This window comes from Aethalodelphis obliquidens, unplaced genomic scaffold, assembly GCF_003676395.1.
Source record: "Aethalodelphis obliquidens isolate GAN/ISIS:26980383/991018 unplaced genomic scaffold, ASM367639v1 scaffold4, whole genome shotgun sequence".
Lineage (NCBI taxonomy): Eukaryota > Metazoa > Chordata > Mammalia > Artiodactyla > Delphinidae > Aethalodelphis > Aethalodelphis obliquidens.
Window position 1 is genome coordinate 41,939,961 of NW_020837948.1, and position 17,878 is coordinate 41,957,838.

The 17,878-nt window shown below is 38.8% G+C and overlaps 1 protein-coding gene and 1 long non-coding RNA gene across 11 annotated transcripts in view; one reads left to right on the top strand and one right to left on the bottom strand.

Annotated features, from left to right (window-relative positions):
- The window catches only part of LOC113617333 (uncharacterized), a 58,361-nt gene extending 54,245 nt beyond the window's left edge, over positions 1-4,116 (bottom strand). The window contains exon 1 of one of the 4 annotated variants that reach the window (XR_003431592.1): positions 4,007-4,116. This is a non-coding gene — a long non-coding RNA (uncharacterized LOC113617333). Of the gene's footprint in view, positions 1-1,531; positions 3,926-4,006 lie in introns of those variants that run through there. The other 3 variants (XR_003431594.1, XR_003431593.1, XR_003431595.1) reach the window with 3 other exon arrangements.
- Positions 4,091-17,878, top strand: part of ARB2A (ARB2 cotranscriptional regulator A) — a 427,691-nt gene continuing 413,903 nt past the window's right edge. For 2 of the 7 annotated variants that reach the window (XM_027100624.1, XM_027100620.1), the window contains exon 1: positions 4,114-4,251. The gene's annotated coding sequence lies outside the window, so the exon portion shown is untranslated. Of the gene's footprint in view, positions 4,252-4,427; positions 4,451-17,878 lie in introns of those variants that run through there. The other 5 variants (XM_027100623.1, XM_027100618.1, XM_027100621.1 and 2 more) reach the window with 5 other exon arrangements.

Consider the following 17,878-nt stretch of genomic DNA (forward strand, 5'->3'; position numbering starts at 1 on the left):
GCATAGGTATGCTATTTTTGTGTTATGTATGACCAAGTTCACTGACTCTATCTTCACAATCTCCATTCTTCTGTTAAGCCCATCAAGTGAATTTTTAAAAATTTCGTATATTTTGTTGTTTTGTAATAGAATTTCCATTTGGTTCTTTATTATAAATTTTACGTCTCTGCTGAGAATTCCTGTATTTTCATTCAATGTGAGTATTCTTTTCCTTTAAGTCATTAAGTATAGTTATATACTTATAGCTCTTTAAGTCCTAATGATTCCAACAATGAATTAGCTTGGGATCAGTCTCTATTACTTTTCTTTTCTCTCTCTCTTAGGAGAACTCACACAACTCATCATATAGTTGTACTCACAGCTCAGATTTACTACAGGAATGTAGTGTGTGTGTGTGTGTCTGTGTGTGTGTGTGTGTGTGTGTGTGTGTGTGTGTGTGTGTGTGTAAGAAAGAAAGCTCATTATAAGGATGAGGGAATATATCTTAAAAGCCCACTGACCATATTCAACATTAAATATATCAAGTTCCAGTGAATATTGGGAGGTGGAATAAGTTTCTGAGGGTATTTGGGAATAATTAGGTTGCCCAGAATACAGACATCAGTGTATAAGAGGATTAGAATGAAGAAGAGTTAAGAGTAAATTTTGTGCTTAAAGAAGTAATTGTGGAGAACTAGGAATAAGAGAGTTCAGAATTGAGATATAAACTGGAAGGGAAAGTTCATAAAGTACCAAGAAGAGATTGAAGAATTACTCAGTCCTAATATTCCAAAGAGGAAGTACCATTTCAAGCTCGAAAACATGATTTTTACATAATTATTTGACATGTTTTAAAATTCATAGTTTCTCTTATTTATATATATATATCTATACATACACACACATATATATGTCACAGTATGACATATATTGAATATGTGGTGCTTGGGGGTGGGGGAAATAAGCAGAAATCCAAATTTTTCTTGTAATACTACAATCTAAACCTTCTTTGTCAGATGTTTTTCCCTACCCCTAGATTATAAGCTAGGCATGCATTATGGCTTTTCTGTTTACATTAGGATAATTTTGGAATGTCTCAATCTTAGTTATTTAAAAATCCAATATGATCTAAATCACTTTAAATGTTTTCTATTCATTGCTTCTCTTCATTCATTCTTTCTTCTTCTTTTTTTTTGGTCTTCCACACTTTTCTGCCTTCTCTGATTTTAACTGAACATTTTATATGATTCCAGTTTCCATCCTCTCTTAAGATACCAATTAAAACTTTTGTTTTTGGATGTTCTAAAATGGTTGCCTTAGAATTTGCAATATACATTTACAACTTACCTAAGTCCACTTTCAAATAACACTATAATGCTTCATGGGTAGTTAAAGTACAAAGTATTTTCAATTTCTCCCTCCTGTCCTTTATAACACTGCTGTCATTCATTTCACTTACCCAAAAGCTATAATCAAAGAACACAATGTTGATATTATTTTGAACACTGTTATCTGTTACATCAATTAAGAAAAGTTTAAAAAAATATTTTACCTTCATTTATTCCTTCTCAAAAACTCTTTCTTCATGTAGATCCAAATTTCTGATGTATAACATTTCTATCTCTTTGAAGAACTTCTTTTAACATTTCTTGCAGGGCAAGTCCACTGGTGACAATTTCCCTCAATTTTTGTTTGTCTGAGAAAGTCTTTATTTTTCCTCTATTTTCTAAGGATAATTTCACTGGATATCAAATTCTAGGTCTTCAAGACTTTAAATATATCATCCCATTTTCTTTTTGCATAGTTTCTGAAGAAAAGTTCAATGTAATTCATATCTTATTTTTTCTCTGTAGGCAACATTGGTTGTTTTCTCCCCTCTGACCTCTTTCAAGATTTTCTCATAGACTTTCATTTTCTGCTGTTTGATTATATATGCCCAAGTGTAATTTTTTAGTATTTATCCAGTTTAGAATCCTCTAAGCTTCCTGGATCTGTGGGTTTTAATGTCATTAATTTTGGAAAATTCTGTCCTTACTTCAAATAGTTCCTTTGTTCCTTTTCTCTCTTCTCCTTCTAGCATTCCCATTATGCATATGCTAAACTTTTTGTAATTTCCCCACTTTTCTTGGATATTCTGTTTCATCTTCTTCATTCTTTTTTCTTTTCAGTTTTGGAAGTTTCTATTGACATATCCTTAATCTAGATTCTTTCCCTGGTTGTGTCCAGTCTACTTATGTGCCTACCAAAGGTGTTTTTCATTTCAGTTCCTGTGTTTTGGATTTCCAGCATGTCCTGTTGATTCCTTCTTAATGTTTTCATCTCTCTGCTTACTGTCCCCTTCTGTTTCTGCATGTTGTCCACTTTCCTTCCACTTCAAAGGCTAGAGTGGTCTGGAGTTGAGTATTTTCATTTCACTAGGTTGGTAACCCCCCAGTTGGTTAGGCTCTGGTAAAACAGTTTCCCTTAAAGGCAGATTTTATTAAGGAAAATAGAGAGCTCTGGGTATATTTGAAAATGCTCACTTTTCCTCTCCTACTGTCAAAAGAGAATTTTTATCTGATTTTCAAAGTGAGAAGCTGGTAGGTCTCTTGGAGGTAGCAGTCACAAAAGTGTGCCCCCCCCCACCCCCAAGCAATGGAACCACTTGGAGTTTTAATTCTCAAATTAGTCCATGAGTTTTAATGACTAAAGTAGTCCACAGAGAGCTTCTGGCAATTCACCTATTACAAGTGGAGACTAGGTTGTAGAAAAGTAAGAACAGAAGCGTGTAGAACAATTAAGAAACAATTAGAGCATCCAGTGAGGAGTGGCATAGTAGTTGTAGAGGTGGTAAGAATTGGTTAGATTTAGAATACCTTTTGAAAAAAGCCGATAGATTTTGCTGAGGGACTGACTGGATGTGAAACTTGAGAGAAAGAAGAATCAAACTATGAACTTAACAGTTCTAAGAGTCAATATGCCATTTGCTGAGATGTAAAGATATACACTAGGAAGAGTGAGACAGGTTTTGGAAACAGAAAATAGTTTGAAATGCATGTTAAATATCCTAGTAGATATGTTGACTAAGAAGTTAGATACGTTAGTATAGAAATCAAAGAAATCATGGCTGGAAATGGCTATTTGGAAGCCATCAGCATAGTGATGCTATATAAAGACAGTGAAGGAAAGAATGAGATTACCTGGGAAATAAAGGTGGCTAAAGAGGGGAAGAGAGCTGGGACACACTAAGAAATGAGGCAGAGTCTAGCAAAGAAGAATCAAAAGAGCTCTGTGAGTTCACAAAAGTCAAATGAAGAAAGCGTTTCAAGCTTCAAAAAGGAGGATGTGATGAACTGTGTCAAATGTTGGTGAATGGTTAAGCAAGATGAAAACTAAGTGTTGCCCCTTGGATTTATCAGGATTGTTTAAATGCCCAGATATCTACAAACTCCCTTTTTATGAAAACATATAAACTAGCTAAGAGGTCTCACATTCAAGTGTGCCTAAGAATTAAAGACCTAGAGTTTATGCTTAACATCACGTATCCTGCACTTTGTGGGCCACTTACAGTATTTTCATGAGTAATTTTTACTCTCAGGGATTTTTACCGTAAAGGCTGAGCTTAGATCCAACCCACTGTTAGCGATGTGATCCTAGCTTTACACAGCTGTTTCCAATCTATCCTATTAGCAGTCAGTAGATAAAGAAAATGAGTACCTACTTCACGTAAGTCATAATTTACAGATAAATTTAATCTTCTAAATCTAGACTTTTCCACTCCCTGTCTTTTCTGGAGTTGAAGGGACCAGGTGAAGCGGGATAAACCATGTGTGGGAGAGTGGGCAATTAGTGGCATGGGCACTCTCCCAACTGTTTTTAAACTACGCTTGGAGAACGAGGCTTCACGGTGGCCCCATACTCTGAAGTAACCCAGGAAGGGGTGTCCATTACTCCAGAAGAAAGAGCGAAGGAAAGGCGAAGAGAGCCCACAGGGACATAACAGGACAATCCCTCCCTCCCGTGTGCCTTTCTCTCCCAGCCCACCTACCGCCACAAGAACCGACCCAGCGACCACGCCCCGCCTCCTTCCGGCTTGTCGCGGCCGCCGCCGACGTGTGCGCAATGACGTTTCAATCTCCTGCGGACCCCGGAAGTGCAACTGGAACTTGTTCGGGGCGCGGATCCGGAGAGGGAAAGTCGTAACAACCGCACGAGGGAGTTCGGCTGGCGAGCTGGAAGGCCACGCCTCCTCCCGCCTCCCCCCACAGCCCTGTAGCTGGGGGCAGAGCTCAGGTAGGACCTGCGTTTGCCGGGTTGTGAACTCCCGGGGGGCAGGCCCGGGCCGGAATCAGAGGAAGAGGCTGGCCTTGGTTCGTCTCGGGCGGGGGTCGGTGGCGCCGCGTTTCCTGCGGACACTTCTGCCCTGTGTACAGGACCCCGCTGATGGGCAGCTTACACCTGCCATTTCCACTTCCGAGGCGGGGCGTTACAAGTGTGTTCCCTGGATGAGTCTCCTTACTCTTGGACGTTTGGGGTTCTGGGAGCCTAGAGACTGTAGCGTAATGGGCCTTTCTAAGCTTTCTCAGGTGGGGAGGTTTGGTGGTTCTCTGGTTGAAGATTTTTCTACGAAAATGATCATCACCTGCCAAACCTTTACCAGAAGACATTCGCTGTAGGCAGAAGATTAAAGTGCAGTTATAAAATGCTCCCCAAACTTGTAACGTGCATGGGCGCTGGTGGGACATTTCACTGGGATGAATTCTTAATTGAATACTTTTGACTTTGAAACAAAGTTAGGTATATTTTGGAGGCAGTCTTCTCTTTCTCTCATCCAGAGATTTAACATATTCTTCTAGTGCTCCAGAGTGTGTATTTGTTATGCCAAGTAATTGGTTGCTTAATTTTTGGCTATATTTATTGACAGTCTTGTTGCCTTTGTCTGTTTCCCCAAATCCTGTGAAAAGTTGCAGAGGGAAAATCCTTTGGTTTTCAGGCTAGCGAGTGCCTTGTACCATTTATCAAAACAGGTGAAATGTGATGCAATCCACGGTGTCTTTTTGTCTTAAAGCGGTGTTAGAGGTGTATTCTTCGTGCTTGTTTTTTATCCCTCATTGTGAGGGACAGATATACTGTATTCATTTGATGTATTTAGAAAATAAGTCAGGGAGCAGTTTTTTGGCATTCTGGTACCAGGCTTCTATCTGACTCTTTAAGTGTTCCTTCCACTTAAGCCTAAACCAGGAATGCTGTGGATGGCTTAGAAGCAGTGGCTGTTGTGACGCTGGTAAATGGTAGAATAGCACCAACGCCAAGAGGGCAGCATGACCTATGAAACCGTAACCATGCACCCACTCATTCCATTAACAGGTATTTATGGGCCATCTTCAGTGTGCCAGGTGGTGTTCTAGTTGCTGGGCTTCCAATAGTGAACAAAATGGGCAGTCTTTGTTCTGAAATTTATGCTGTAGTGGATAGAGAAGGACAGTTAGCAAGTAGATATATCAGGCAGTGATAAGGGCTATGAAGAAAAATAAAGCACATTGAGGGGAGAGAGAATGAATGATGGAGGATGCTGTTTTAAATAGGGTGGTCAAAACCTGCCTCTCTGGCCGAGACAGTGAGAGGGCCGAGACAGTGAGAGGCCTGCGCACCGCGATGAAGAGCGGACCCCGCTCGCCACAACTAGAGAAAGCCCTCACACGGAAATGAAGACCCAAAACAGCCAAAAATAAATAAATAAATTTATATTAGAAATATAGTCACAGGACAAGGCAGTTCCCATTCTACCATTTAAAAAAAAAAAATCCTGCCTCTCTGATAAGAGGACTTTTGAGTAGGGATCTGCATGAAATCAGGGAGTGAGCTCTGCAGGTATGTGGGTATGTGTTTTAGGCTAGGAAAAGGCCCTGAGGCAGGAATGTATTGGTATATCTTGGAATAGCAAGGATATAGGCATGGAGGCATCAGTGTTTAAAAATCTGAGGAATATTTACTCAGTGTTTTGTGTGAGCCTGAGAGATCTTTTTTATTGACAGCCTGTTTTTCTCAGCTTTCCCAGGCAGACCTCTATGAGGATAATCTGATGTCTTCAGATATGTAGAGATGTTTCCAAGCTTTTCATTAGCGCAAACAAAATTAAGCACTATTTACTCAGTTGAACATAACTTGAGCTGTCTGTTTTAGGGTCAGATTGGGTTTGTACAATGGCCGTGGATAACTAAGTAGCAAGTGAAATAAGCTAACTTATGTCAACTTTACTTTTCATTCCTTTTTCTTTAAATTGTGGTAAACTATACATAACATAAAATTAGTCATTTTAACCATTTTTAAGTGTACATTTCAGTGGAATTAAGTACATTCACATTGTTATGCAGCTGTCACTACCATCCATTTCCAGATCTTTTCATCTTTCCCAGCTGAAACTCCATACCCATTAAACATTAACTCCTCATTCCCCTCTCTCCTCAGCACTGGACAACCACTAAGCTACTTTCTCTATGAATTTTCTGTTTCTGTCTAGATACCTCATATAAGTGGAATCATATGACATTTGTCCTTTTTCACTGGCTTATTTTGCTTAGCATAGTGACTTCAAGGTTCATGTATGTTGTAGCATACGTTAAAATGTTCTTCCTTTTTTTTTTTTTTTTTTGCGGTACACGGGCCTCTCACTGCTGTGGCCTCTCCCGTTGCGGAGCACAGGCTCCGGAAGCGCAGGCTCAACGGTCATGGCTCATGGGCCCAGCCGCTCCGCGGCATGTGGGATCTTCCCAGACCGGGGCACGAACCCGTGTCCCCTGCATCGGCAGGTGGACTCTTAACCACTGCGCCACCAGGGAAGTCCATGTTCTTCCTTTTTAAGGCTGAATAATATTCCATTGTATATATAGACTACAATTTGTTTATCCATTCATTTGTCTGTGAATGCTGGGGTTGCTTCCACCTTTTGGCTATTTTGAGTAATGCTGCTATGAACATGAGTGTGCAGATATCTGTTTGAGTCTTCTGCTTTAATTCTTTTGGTTATATACCCAGAAGTGGAAGTGCTGGATCATGTGTTAATTCTATGTTTATTTTTTTAAGTATTGACATATTATTAACAACAGTGGCTACACTATTCTACATTCCTACTGGCAATGCATGGAGGCTCCATTTTCTCTGCATCGTCACCAGCAGTTCTCTACGTCCTCACCAAGCACATTTTCTCTCTTATTTTTTTTTTAATAATAGCCATCCTAATGGGTGTGAAGTAGTATCTCAGTGGTTTTTGCCTTCCCTACTGGTTGGTGATATTAAGCATCTTTTCATATGCTTTTTGGCCATATGTATATCTTTTTTGGAGCACTATTCATTTAAGATCTGATTTTTTTTTTTTTTTTTTTTTTTTGGCTGTGCCACATGGCTTGTGGGCTCAGTTCCCAGGTATTGAACCTGGGCCATGGCAGTGAAAGCCCAGAATCCTAACCACTAGACCACCAGGGAACTCCCCTTAAGGTCTGATCTTAATAGAAAATTTTGCAGGGTTTTTTTGGGTAAATTTTTTAAGGGTTAAGAAAGCAGCCACCTTGTCTTCTGTTACTTTTTTAACCCTAAAATACTGTAGTTGTAAAAACTTAAATTGTCTATAGACCAAGTATCTGCAGTAACTCCAAAGTTAGAAGTAAAAGAAACCATAAAGCATCTTTTGTAACAGTGAATGAACCTCTGGGTATCAGACTGTGATGAAAAGAGTTCTGAACAGCCAAAGATCATCCCCACCTGCTTTGATTCTCTTTTCTTTTTATTTAGAAGGAAAGGAGTGTATCAATTGGCTGACTATGGCTGTGAAGTAGATCTCTTTTTTTCTGGTAGCTGAGAAGAGCAGGAAAAGAGATAAAAATGATGAAGAAACAGAAAAAGAAGTGTTAGCAGTTGGATGTAGCTAGATGGAGAATGGCAAAGGAGATCAGTAACAGTAATGGACCTTAAGCACCAGAACTGACAGCAGAAGAGGGGGACCTGGCAACAAAGTGACAGAAAGTAATATAGCTCTACAGATTGGAATGGGATGGGGGACAGGGTGAAAGTGCAGCTGTATCTCAGCATGTGGTTCTGAAGTCAGCCACCTGGCCTTAAGTGATTCAGTAAGACCTACTGTATACCAAGTAACATATGTCGGTTCATCTGGTTCAGCAGTTAGTATTTGGAGGGTGTGCAGTATATACAGTCCTACAGAAGTAAACTAAGTTTTTCAGACCATGTATCACATCATTTCCAACCATAGAGTAATGAGGTTTGAGTAATTTAGTGAGCAATGTGTAATTTAACAATGTTCAGCATTGTTAAGAAAAAATTTTTTAGACTATCTGTGTAAGAGAGGAAGGAATTTTTTTATTCAGAATGGCTGATGACCCATTAATGCAAGGTAACGCATCTTTTTTTTTTTTTTTAACTATTGAATGTTTTGTACCCTATTCTTTATTAAATACTCTTTGGGTACTGCATTTAGCTAACTGTTTCAGTTATAAAGCTTATTTAAGTTGATTACTTTGCTTTCATTTAAAGTAGTGAATGAAAAATTGTACCACATTTTTGCTTATCACTCTTTGACAAATTAAAATTGATTAATTTGCTGCAGATGAGGTAGCAGATGACTGACTTGCTTAACATTTTACAGATAAGTTAAAGATAATTTAGAGATAACGGTGCTGTGCTGCTTTCTCTGATATTGTATTCTTGTCTCCTTTTTTTTGAGAACAGTTCATTTTTGTAATATAGATACTGCAATATAGATAACAGATAATTTTTACTGTAGGGAAAAATATCACTGTGAAGACAGATCATTGAAGCAAAGCATTTATTGTATGTTTGTTTCCATTTCTTTATAGCAGATTGAATATTTTAAGCGTGGTCTAGGTTGATAATAAGGGTTGATTTGCTCAGAGGTTAGAGAGGTGCTAATAAGACTAAGATTGTAGATTTGGGCCTTGTAAGGCCCTTTAATAGCTAATTAAGGGAATGATAGCAACTAATACCCAACATTGTAACTGCCAATGGCTGTGGGATGTGGCTACTATTCCTATCCCCTGCTAATCACATTGCCATTATCTGTGATAGGTATAAGAAAGCAACATGAAAGATACTATATGTGGCTCAACAGATACAGTATCTCTATTTAAAAAACAATTTGGAGTTAATATCCAAGGTAATTAAGGAGTGTGATACCCTTTTCATTTACAAAGCATAGCTTAGTTTTGTGTGCTTTGTTTAGAACATGGAACAAGCTAGAATTGTGACCAAGATTATAACTCGAGGTGATGCAGTTTAAGAAGTTGAAAAGTTTGATTAATTGATAGGTGAGATGCTCTCTTGATTTGAATTACCCCATTCTTCTTGATATCATCGTTTTTGTCTATACTATGGAAATGACTCTGTTACTAACTCAAGTAGTTCGGGAATTAATCAATCATCTTGGTCCATTTGGTGTAATACCGTTTAATGTAGTTGGAGTATTTATCTTAAGTGGTAATACCCAGGAATTGGTTGGGTGGCAGAGAGGAGAGGAAGGATCAGATCAGGAGGTAAAGGAAGTATTGGCAGAAAAGTAAGGGGGTTTGTCAACAAGTGTTAGCTGAATGGAGATTGGGCACTGGTCTCGAAAGAGATAGGGAGAAGGGAGGGATAAAGGAACAGAGAAGGGCCCAAGATCTACATGAACTGAAATATGAGGCAAGGAAGACAGGGCAGTAGTTAGGCAGGGTCTCAGTTATCTGAATCAGTAAAAGATGGATACCTAGTCATAAGGCAGTCTGGACCCCATACTTGAGGATCTTACGTGCTGGTTGGGGTGTCTGCTATAAAGACAAGACTTCAGCAAAATTTTTTGTATTATGATAGAAGTATGTATAGGATGGTATGGGAGAGACACAATGCCTTACCTGGGGTTATTGAAAGGCTTTGTGGAGAAAATGCTACCTAAGTTGAAAACTTAAGGATGAGTCATTTAAAAATAAAGTGGATGGGCTTCCCTGGTGGCGCAGGGGTTGAGAATCTGCCTGCCAATGCAGGGGACACGGGTTCGGGCCCTGGTCTGGGAAGATCCCACATGCTGCAGAGCAACTAGGCCTGTGAGCCATAACTACTGAGCCTGCGCGTCTGGAGCCCGTGCTCTGCAACAAGAGAGGCCGCAATAGTGAGAGGCCCGTGCAGCGTGATGAAGAGTGGCCCCCGCTTGCCACAACTAGAGAAAGCCCTCGCACAGAAACGAAGACCCAGCACAGCCAAAAATAAATAAATAAATTTAAAGTGATAAATCTAAGAGATAAAAAAAAAAAAAAACAGTGGAAAGTCTTTCTAAACAGAAGAAATACCTCTCAGCGGTCTGGTATTTGTAAAAACACTAAAAGGAATTTGCAACTACTAGAGCAGAAAGTTTGATTGTAATGAGAGATGGATTTGGAGAAAGAGATAGGAACCAAGTCATGGGGGGAGGGGCAGGGGATGTGAGGAGAATGTTGTATAGTTTGATAAGCGGCCTGGACTTGCCTCTTTAGGCAGTAGGAACTATTGAATGGTTTCTCTTGTCTCCTGTAGGGTAAAGGATTTAATCTTGCCCCAAAAGAGGTCTGGCCTTTGCCCTCAGCTTCTGGATGGTAATCTCTAGTATTTTTGTTTTCCTTGGAGCTTTGGGTCACATTGTCTAACAGTGTGATTTAGGGTAGGGGCTGCCTGTAGCCAGAGAGACTATGTGACTTAGGGTAGGGTCTTTGGGTCCCTCAGTATCAGTTGACCCGGAAACTGAGATCAACCATGTGGGCAGTCATTCAGTCATGCCTGTGTAATGGAGCCCCAATAAAACTCTGAACACCATATCTCCTGTGAGCTTTCCAGGTTGACAATAGTCTGTGCATATTATGACATAGTTAGCAAGAGAACAACATGTCCATAACTTCACAGAGAGAGGACATCAGCAGCTCTATGTTTGGTACTCTCCTGAACTTTGTCCAATATGCTTTTTCCCTTCCCTGATGTTAATCTGAATTAATTTTCCTGTGGTAAACTATAATCATGAGTATAACAGTTTTCAGTGAGTTCTTTGGTTCTTCCTAGTGAATTATCAAGCCTGACGGGGCTTTGGGAGTCCTTGAACTTGTAATTGGTGTTAGAAGTGGAGGTTATCTCTTGCGCTGACTGTGCCATCTAACTGTGTAGTTGTCCAAAACCTTTCATATCTCCTTTCTCTGCTTCTTCCTTCCTCTGATTAGGGATAAAAGTGGCTTTAGCATTTGAAAGCAGGGCCAAGTGAACTGATGATGTTGAAGCACCCTATCTTCTAAGAGTGAGGCTGTTTGGAAAAGTATCAAGAATGTTATAAAACAAATGTTCCTAAACATGATGTTATCCCTTGATACTTTCTAATTGCGGTGGACTCAGTTGCATTCTCTCAAAATTTGTATGTTGAAGCCCTAACCCCCCAAAAGTAATTAAGGTTAAATGAGGTCATATGGGTGGGACCCTGATCTGATAGGATTGGTGTCTTTCTATGAAGAGACACCTGAGATCTCATTTGATTTCCCTCTCTATCATGTTAGGACACAGCAACAAGGTGACTGCCTAAAAGCCAAGAAGAAAGTTCTCACCAAAAACCAACCCTGCCAGACCTTGATCTGAGATTTCTAGCCTTCAGAACTGTGAGAAAATAAAGTTCTGTTGTTTGAGCCACCCCAGTATTTTGTTATGGCAGCTGGAGCAGACTAATACAGCAGTTCATGACTGATCTTTTTTCTTTTTCTTAATCAGCAGTTGGGTTCCATGTGCTCTAGGGGAAGAATGTTAAGAGTTCAATGAACTCAGTTTCCCATAGACCCACTTTAAAGTTGAATCATCTGAAATTGTTCAAAAACTTGAAAGAAAGAAAGGCCTCAAAGAGGACTTTTAGATTATATACCATCTAAAGTGATTGAGCAAAAAAGTTGGTACATGGAAGTAGAAGAAAGGAAGAAGGAAAAATGGAATGAAAAATGATAGATGGTAGGGTCTTTCCTGTAGGCTGGAGTCTGGCCTGAACTTTATACAGGATGGCTCTAGGTTTGGTTCTAGGATCCAACAAAGTTGGTTTTACTGGAGACCATTTTGGACCTCTTTCATCCACCATCAAAGTATTTTTGATCTGTAGCCTGTTCTTTTAGGGTCTTTTGCTACTTTTTTCTAGGTGACTAATATGATAAAATCAATTCATGCTAATGTATTTCACAGGTAACTATAAGAGTATTATTGTTTATAGGTAATATTCATTATTTTGAAACAGTGTGAGTGATTTAATGGTGAAATTTAATGTGCATTAGGAATACTGCCAAGTACTTCTAAGAAACTACATGACTCCATTTTATCATTGAAAACATCCTAGCATCATACAGATTAGTTTCACTTCCCTAAAAAATCCTCTCTATTATGCATATTCAGCCATCCTTCCTCCCTAACCCCTGGCAACCACTGATCTTTTTAGTCTCCATAGTTTTCCCTTTTCCAGAATATCATATAGTTGGAATCGTACAGTATGTGGGCCTTTGGTGGTTGGCTTCTTTCACTTAGTAATATACTTTTAAATTTCCTCCCTGTCTTTTCATGGTTTGATAGCTTTTTAAATTTTTTTTGAGTGCTGCTGAATAATATTCTTTTGTATGGATGTACCACAATTGATTTATTCATTCACCTACTGAAGGACACCTTTGTTGTTTCTAAGCCTGGCAGTAATGAATAAAGTTGCTCTTAATATCTGTTTGCAGATTTTTGTGTGGACATAAGTTTTCACCTAATTTGGGTAAATACCAAGGAGCATGATCCTGGATCGTATGGTGAGAATATGTTTAATTTTCAAAGAAACTGCCAAATTATCTTCCAACATAGCTGTATCATTTTCCATTCTCACCAACAATGCTCCATATCCTTGCCAGCATTTGGTGTTGTAAGTGTTAAGGATTTTAGCCATTCAGATAGGTGTGTAGTGGTATCCCATTGTTTTTTTTTGTTTGTTTGTTTTTTGTTTTTTTGTGGTACGCGGGCCTCTCACTGCTGTGGCCTCTCCCGTTGCGGAGCACAGGCTCCGGACGCGCAGGCTCAGCGGCCATGGCTCATGGGCTCAGCAGCTCCGCAGCATGTGGTATCCTCCCTGACCGGGGCACGAACCGGTGTCCCCTGCATCAGCAGGCGGACTCTCAACCACTGCGCCACCAGGGAAGCCCCTCCCATTGTTGTTTTAATTTGCAATTCCTTAATGACATGATGTTGAACATCTTTTTGTAAGCTTATTTTCCATCTGTATATCTTCTTTGGTGAGGTGTCTGTTCAGGTCTTTTGCCCATTTTTTAATTGGGTTGTTTTCTTATTGTTGAGTTTTAAGAGTTCTTCATATATATTGAATAAGATACCTTTATTAGATATGTCTTTTGAAAATATTTTCTCTCAGTCTCTGGCTTTTTTCATTCCCTTGACAGCATCTTTTACAGAGAAAGTCGTGGCTCCTTTTTGTTTAACAGTCCTTTTATTAGTTTATTGCTGGCTTCTCATGTTTTACTATAAGCAGCAAAAAGAACCAGGTGGCACATTCAGCACTCTAGTTGGAAATCTCCTTGTTAGATCAGCCACTTCATTAGGTACATTTTCTACTTTCCATATAATTCCATGGGATACTGCAATTGCTGCCAGTACATAACAACCCCTTCCTCGAGTTTCCAATAACATTTACTTTGCTTTCTTGCAGGTCCTCACACACAGCCTTATCAAAGACCATGGGGCATCTATTAACAGATTCTTCGGGCTGCTGTAGGCTTTCTCTAACACTCTTTTCAGAGCCCTCTGCCTGGTTCCTCAAGCCATTCTTGAGGTTTTTGGTATGGCAGCATTCCACTTCCAGGTACCAGTTGGTTTCTACTGCTGCCCTAAAAGTAGTTGCAGTACTAAGGTTTCTGTAAAACAGATCATGTGGTTGACCGAATTACAGCACAACTTGAATTTGCAATCCTAAAGGACGGATTGGGACCTTGACAATTGGGGTGGGTACATTTAGGCAGATTCTGGTGAAGCTAGACACCTTGGATCTCTAAATTCTCTTGAACCTTCTTTGCCAGTAGAAGCAACCCTTCTACTCCTTCCCAGGATGCCTGTCTCCCCTGGTCTAAAGAACCTGTAATGGCCTCCCCTTAGTTGCCCACAATGGATTGCTGATCTTCCTCTTTTCTTATTCCAACCACCTTCCCTTGCTTCTAGACCTATAACCAAACTTGAGTCCAAACAGACCCCAGGGGGTGAGGTAAAAAGTTTACACAAAGATGTGTGTGATTTTCGTCAGTTTATATCAATAGAAATCAGGGAATTGTGTGTGGGAATGGATTCTAAGAATGTGGAATCAGGTTAAAGGAATATACAGTTGGGTCAGGCAGTGGTGGGGCTGGTGGTGGCAGTGGTTATGGTGATGTCAGGGAATCCTGTAAGGATTATATTGTTAAGAGGATATTCTAAGTTAGAAAATGAGTGATAATGGGGACCTAAATTAAGACAACAGTATTGGGGATCCGAAAGAAGGAAGTGATGCTCCTTGTTCCTTTGGTACATTATGCGTAATGTTTTTGCACTTGCAATTTTATTAGTTAATGGCCTCTCTCACTAGACCAAGCTATTCAGTTGCTAGGACGATTTATTTTTGTAACAGCATGAGAAGCAGCAAACATTATATGCCAGGTATTGTTCTAAGAACATAAAATACATTAGTTCAGGTCTTCCCTGGTGGCGCAGTGGTTAAGAATCCTCCTGCCAATGCAGGGGACAAGGGTTCGAGCCCTGGTCCAGGAAGATCCCACATGCCGCGGAGCAACTAAGCCCGTGCACCACAACTACTGAGCCTGTGCTCTAGAGCCCGTGCTCCGCAACAAGAGAAGCCACCGCAATGAGGAGCCCGAGCACCACAACAAAGAGTAGCTCCTGCTCATTGCAACTAGAGAAAGCCCACGTGCAGCAACAAAGACCCAACACAGCCAAAAATAAAAATAAATAAATTTATTTTAAAAATATACATTAGTTCATTTGATCCCCACAGCTATCCTTAAGTAGGTACTAATGTTAAGTGCATTTTTTAGATGTGGAAACAAGGTTACAGTATTGAGGGTCCTCAGGACCGCCCTTAGGTTTGATGATTTGCTGGAAGTACTCCCAGAACTCAGAAAAGCTATTAAATTCACAGTTTCAGTCTACTACAGTGAAAGGATACAGATTAAAAACTGCAAATGGAAAAAGCACATAGGGCTGAGTCCAGGAGAGACTAGGTATTAGCTTCCACTTGTCCTCTCTCAAAAGTCATACAGAAAGTGCTTAATTCTCCCAGCAACAGTGTGTGACAACAAGTGCTAAGTGTTAGCAACCAAGGACGCTCCCCTGAGCCTTGGTGTCCTGAGAGTTTTTAGAGTGTCCGTCACATAGGCATGGAGTGCCCCCATGACCAACTCAATCTCCAGCCCCTGCAGAGATCAAACTGATACAGCATGCCCCAGGATCCAGGTGAATAAAAACATGCATTCACCATAAATCATATGGTTAGTATAAACTGTATGGCATGGCCCATGGCCTCAGGCATATGGAGATACTATTATCAGGCATGATATTCCAAGGACTTATAGGTTAACTCCCAGAAGCCAGTCAAGTCAGTCCTTTCTATAGAATATACAGATTTTGGACATCCCAAGCCTTCTGAGTTAACCTTTCACTGCACACCTGGAGGTTAAGTACCTTGCCCTAGGTATTACATAGAATAAATGGCAGAGTTAAAATTTAATCACAGGCATTCTGGCTCCAGTGTCAGTTGTTTTAACCATATATTCTACTGCCTTTGGCATCACTTCTGTCAAACACAGAATCTGATATATTTGAGGCATTTAATAAATTTTTATTATGTGAATGAATGAAGGAACGATAGGAAACTGTAGGCTAGGTCTGCTGATTCAATAAAGGTCATTAGTCTTAAAGCTTTTGCATGAAATACCACATGTCCGTATCTACTCCCCAGCTCTCTGAAATCTATGTAAGTTATTAGACACTCATTGAAGATCAGCTTAAGTTTCTTTTTTGCTCTCTTCATGTGTGTGTATATTGCTCAATTGACTTGAGTAGTAGGATTAGAAATCTAATTAGTTCTAATGTGTTAAGAAAGTATATGACTGCTTGAAATTTCAATATTTAGAGCTATTTTTCTGGTTGACAGGCTTATGAATTCCTCAATAGCAGTTATAATTATAGTCAAAGCTAAATACTTGTGATATTTAGGTTATTTTTCTATTTGTGTATATTTGCTAATTTCTCTTGGAATAAATAATAAGGTTTGGCTGAAATGTAGAAATAATCCCTCCTCAAGTAATAGTTTATATATTTGTCATACTTTTTTCTACCCACAGGATATATCATTCTCCATGGAATGAGTACTACCATAACATGTAAAGATTTTAGGGAAATAGAATAAATCATGCCAATTACCATTTATTTTAACATTTAAAAAGTCTCCCCACTTTTATCTGTTGTAGCTTTAAGGTATAATTGAAGTGCAATAAATTGTACATACTTATATAATTTGATGTTTTAGCATACTTCCTTGAAACTCTCATCACAGTCAAGATAAGGAATATTTCTGTCGCCTCCAAATGTTTTCTTCTGCCATTTTCCATTGGTCATTTATATGTCTTCTCTCAAGAGGTAGCTGTTTAAATCTTTTTCCTACTTTTAAATTTGCTTGTCTTATTATTGAGTTGTAAGAGTTTTTTAAAAAATATAATCTGTACAATTTCTTCCAAATATTTTCTCCATTCTTTGGCTTCTTTTTCATTTTCTTAATGTTATTTTTTGAAAAGCAAGCACAGATTATCAATTTTTATCCTTTTATGATTTGTGGGTTTTTTTTTTATTGTTGTTCTGAGAAAACTGCCTGCTGTAAGGTTCCAAAGATTTTCTCCTGTGTTTTCTTCTAAATTTTTATAATTTTAGGTGTTATATTCATGTTCGTGATCTATGTTGGGTCAGTTTTTATGTATGACATGAGGTAAGAGTTGGTTTTTATCTTTTTCCAAACAGATAATTCATTTGAATTAACACCATTTATTGAAGAGTTTTCTTCTGTTGAATAGACTAGCACCTTTTTTGGAAATCAACTGACTTCCAGCGTGTTGGTCTATTTTTAGACTCTCTATTCTGTTTCATTGATGTATATGTCTATCTTTATATTAATTCCAAACTGTTTTGATTACTTTAGCTTTATGTTAAGTCTTGAAATTAGGTAAGGTACATCTTCCACTTTGTTCTGCTAGAAATTTGCTTTGGTTATTCTAAATCTTTTGTATTTCTATATGAATTTCAGAATTAGCTTGCCAATATCTGCAAAATAGCCTGTTGTGATTCTGATTGAGGTTGTGCTGAATCTATAAATCAATCTGGGGAGAAATGTCATCATAAAAATACTGAATTTTCTAATCCATGAAAATGGTATTTCTTTGCTTTTATTTAGATTGTCTTTGATTTCTCTCAGCAAAGTAATTTTTAGTGTAGCAGTCTTGGATAGCTTTTAGTAGATTTACTTTTAGGTATTTTATGTTTTTTGGCACCACTGAAATGAAATTTTTTTCAAATTTTCTGATTGTTCTTGACATTTATATGTATATATTTATATAAATAATGTTGCTTTTTATATAATTACCTTGTAGTTTCTCACCATGTTAAATTTATTTATTAGCAATAGTAGTTGTTTTGTAGTTTCTCTAGGATTTTCTATGTAAACAGTCATATAAATGCAATCAGGCATAATTTTGCTTCTAATCTCTCTCTTTTTTTTTTTTCCTTAGCTAAGTATATTGACTTAAGCATCATGTGTAGGGCAGGCAGGTTACCTATGTGTCCAAAGTTCACTTTG